The sequence below is a fragment of the Dipodomys merriami genome, unplaced genomic scaffold (genome assembly GCF_024711535.1).
Source record: "Dipodomys merriami isolate MVZ:Mamm:240054 unplaced genomic scaffold, mDipMer1.0.p SCAF_28, whole genome shotgun sequence".
Taxonomy (NCBI): Eukaryota; Metazoa; Chordata; class Mammalia; order Rodentia; family Heteromyidae; genus Dipodomys; species Dipodomys merriami.
In genome coordinates, this window is record NW_027204270.1 from 15,493,297 (window position 1) to 15,497,761 (window position 4,465).

Consider the following 4,465-nt stretch of genomic DNA (forward strand, 5'->3'; position numbering starts at 1 on the left):
ACCAGCCACATAGCCCTCCCCAAAGAAGACTTTCCTTCCTTCTTTCCTTTCTCTTTCATTCTTTCCTTCCTTCCTTTTTTTTTTTTTTTGTCAGTCATGGGGCTTGAACTCTGGGCCTGGGCACTGTCCTGAGCTCTTCAGCTCAAGGCAAGTGCTCTACCACTTGAGCCACAGCACCACTTACAGCTTTTTCTGTTTATGTGATGCTGAGGAATCAACCCCAGGGCCTCATGCACTCTACCACTGAGCCACCTTCCCAGCACTCTTCCTTCCTTCCTTCTTTCCTTCCTTCCTTCTTCCTTCCTTCCTTCCTTCCTTCCTTCCTTCCTTCCTTCCTTCCTTCCTTCCTTCCTTTCTTCCTTCCTTCCTTTCTTTCTATCTTTCTTTCTCTTTGTATGTGCCAAGACTAGGACTTGAACTTGGGGCCAGGGCACTTTCCTTCAGATTTTCCCTTAAGGCAGGAGTTGTATCATGTGAGCCACACTTCTACTTCTGGCTTTTTGCTGGTTAATTGAAGATAAGAGTCCCTCAGATTTGTCTGTCCAGGCTGGCTTTAAACCTCGATCCTCAAATCTCAGCCTCTTGAGTAGCTAGGATTACAAGGAAGAGCGACTGGCCTTGCACAAAGAAGCTTCTCTCTTGCATACTGATTCTTACTCTGGTCTGTGGCCTGGCAAGGCGAGGGCAAAACATTTCTAACAAGACCCCACAGCTAGATGTTCCTAGCATGTTGTTGCAGCCCGTGGGAATGACCCAGAAGTGATAGCAGCTCTCCCTGCCTCCATGCCCCCTAGGGCTGTGCAGCTCCAATGTAATTATACAAATTGCCAGTAGGCAGAGCCCTGGAGCCATGGTCTCCAGGATCTTTTCTAATAAGTTTGTATAAGGGTGTGTTCATTTCTGGGTGTGTTTGAGGGACAATAAAGGTCACAAGATTTCCTCACAGGGATTCACTTGAGTTTGGTAGACACACTACCAATTCTAGATACTCATCCCTCAGCCCCACTATCTTGGCACAGGGCTGGTACTGAGTTTCTGTTAGATGAATGCATGTGTTAATGGATATGTGAATCAATAGATTCACACAAATAGATAGGTGAATGGATGGATGCACAAATACAGAATAAATGAATAGAAGAATAGATAAGGAATGGGTAATAAAGAGAGAGCCAGTAGCCAGCAGCTCACAGAAAGCTGAGATCTGAGGATCTCAGTTTGAAACCAGCCCAGGAAGAAAAGTCCAAGAGACCCTTATCTCCAATGCAAATGGATCTGTGGTTCAAGTGGTAAAGTGAAAAAAAGAATCAAGACTTCAAGGCCCTGAGTTCTAGCCACAGTACTGATACTCGCAAAGGAGACAGGTGATAACCCAAATGAAAGATTATTAAAAATAAAGGAATTAGAAGAAGCATGATCGCCAGGCGCTGGTGGCTCACGCCTGTAATCCTAGCTACTCAGGAGGCTGAGATCTGAGGATCGCGGTTCAAAGCCAGCCTGGGCAAGAAAGACCATGAGACTCCTATCTCCAATAAACCACCAGAAAACCGGAAGTGGTGTTGTAGCTCAAGTGGTAGAGCGCTCGCCTTGAGCTGAAGAGCTGAGGGACAGCGCCCAGGCCCAGAGTTCAGGCCCCACGACCGACAAAAAAAAAAAAAAGAAGCAGCATGATCAACAGGCATATTGGGCAGGAGCTAAAGAAAAAGAAACACAAGAAAGTTCTGGAAGGAACCTGGGGGAAATTTGCTGAGTATGCCAGACTTGGTAATATGGCCTAGAGCGTCTCCTCCTTTGAATACCTCCCAGTGCTATGCCTTGCCAGGACAAGTTGGCACTGGTGCTCCCTTCAGGGAACCCTCCCTGCCCCCCCTCACCCCCAGGTGCTCAAGAGCTTTAAGTAGGTAGGGCACTCAGCATGGAGCCTTGCCCAAGGGAAGCCCTGAAGAGTGACAGATGATTCTGGTACCTTCTAGAAACTTAGACTCAAATGATTCATCCCATTGTGCAGAGCCATTTGCCTTGATTGTCCTCAAAGTGAGCAGTGAATACTAATTATCAACTCCGTTTTTTGATAACACTCATCTTTGCTTATTATTTTTTTGATTGCACACATATATTTCACAATACAGTTTCACACGGAATGCTAAGAGCATTTGTCTTCATATTTTACAGAAGGTCTTGAAACGTGGACTTTCTAATAATATTCATACTATAGTACATCCAAATCTAACTCCTAAATAGATGTGTTACAATTTTTCAGAATTTAAAGGTTTGGGGCTGGGAAGGTGGCTCAGGGGTAGAGCGCTTGCCTTGCATGCATAAGGCCCTGAGTTCGATTCCTCAGCACCACATAAGCAGAAAAAGCCAGAAGTAGTGCTGTGGCTCAAGGGGTAGAGCGCTAGCCTTGAGATGAAGAGCTGAGGGACAGTGCCCAGGCCCAGAGTTCAGGCCCCATGACCAACAACACCACCAACCAAAAAAAAGAAAAAGAAAAAGAAAAAAAAGAATTTAAAGGCTTCATGGCAAAAATCAGGGGAGGAAGAAGTATCTAAGTATCTTATTTTACATACGTGGCTGAAAAATAAATTCAAGAAAGTAAGGTCTCATTCACCCTGAAGGAGGCAGTGCTCGGTTGGGAGGGGTAATGGCTATGTCTAAATTATCACCTATCTGGAACTTCTGGGACTGAAATGTCATGAAGTTGTCTGTCCCCTGTCTGCCAGACATGGTGCTGTCAATCTCCTTCACTCGATAGCCAGGTCTTTTAAGATCCATAAAAACAATTGAAAGATTGAAGTGTATACCCTTCTTTCTAGCTTCTGGGTAGACTTCTTTCACTAACCTAGTCAGTTCTTTCAAGGTTGCATCCATCCAGGTACAGATCTACAGCTGGCTGGACAGCACATTTCCACGGGAGAACTGTCCATGCAGTGGTGGCGGCCATTGTTGTTGGTGAAGACCCACAGAAGCAGCAGTGGCACATCTTCTCACGATCGATTGGCTTCTCAGCCTCCTTGATTTCCTCCTGGGTAACAGGCGACTTTACCACCATCTTCCTTCTTCAGCCTGCTAGCTCATTGCAGTCAGCTTAATTTTATTTATTTTTTTATTTTTTGCCAGTCCTTGGGCTTGAACTTAGAGCCTAGGCACTGTTCTTGAGCATATTTTGTTCAAGGCTAGTGCTCTGCCACTTGAGCCACAGCTCCACTTCCTGCGTTTTCTGTTTATGTGGTACTGAGGAATTGAACCCAGGGCTGCATGCATGCAGGCACTTTACCACTAAGCCATATTCCTAGCCCTGCTTAATAAAAAATTTTTTTGTGTGTGTGAACTAGTACTGGAGCTTAAACTCAGAGGGTAGGTGCTATCTCTTAGGTTTTTTGTTTTTTGTTTTGGTTTTTGCTCAAGGCTGACACTCCATCACTAAAGCCATAGCTCCACTTTGGCTATGTAGTAGTTAGTTGGAAATAAGTGTCTTTCAGACTTTCCTGCCAGGCTGGCTTTTGAACTGAGATCCTCAGATCTAAGCTTCCTGAGTAACTAGGATCACAGTCATGAGCCACTGGCACCTGCTGTACTAATTTATTTCTTTTGAGACAGAGTCTCCTATAGATCTCAGGTTGTCCTCAAACTTATGATTGATCCTCATGTCTCAGTTACCAAGTTCTGGGTTAACAGCATGTGCCACCATGCCCAGCCCATTACCAATGTGAATATTGAACCATTCCAGAATCTGGAATATTGAACTATGGCTGTATCTGACTCCCGCACACCACTGTAGCAGTTTGCACATATGCAGGTAAAACCATCAGAACTGGGCCTGGACTGTGGACCATTTGGTAAATGTGAGTGGTCATGGAAAGCTGTGCATTGTTCTCTGAGACCCCTCCTTGTCCCCATTTACAGAATAGGAGGTTAAGGTATGGAGACACTCAACTGCCTACCTCTATTCACAGTACCAAACCAGTGACCCATTGTCCTACCTGGCACAGGTGCTGTCTTTTCTCAGCAAGTTTGCACAGAAACCTATATGTGACTACTTTTCCCTTACAGGGGATCCCCCAGGCCCTTTCTGGGGCCTCCTGTCCCCTCCAGATTGGCTGTTCTACCTCAAAAGCCAACTTGGCAAGAGGGAGCTCCCGCTGGCTGGGGCTCTAGCCAAGCCCCACCTGCTCCAGAGCTGCTGAGCTCAGATCTGTCCTGGCCTGTCCTTGCTCTCCTGAGCTTGGGGAAGCACTGGATTTAGCAGCAGGTGAGAGTGGGGGGCCTTTATCCTCCAGGTGTGTGTGGGGAGTACATTAGGATGCATGACTCATGGTACCCTGGTTGGTTGGGACAGAAGAATCCAAGCCCAGGAGAGATTTCAACTCTGAGGACTGAGGTGAGTCACCCTGCAGGTAGTTGCCCAAGGCTGGGCACAGATGGTCTTCAGGTAAATTGGGAGAGCAGCATTCTTGTTTTTTTCTGG

The 4,465-nt window shown here is 46.2% G+C and overlaps 1 pseudogene; it reads right to left on the reverse strand.

Moving 5' to 3' along the window:
• Nucleotides 1-2,559: 2,559 nt before the first annotated feature.
• On the reverse strand, nucleotides 2,560-3,064 carry LOC138838034 (histone deacetylase complex subunit SAP18 pseudogene; annotated as a pseudogene).
• Nucleotides 3,065-4,465: the final 1,401 nt, after the last annotated feature.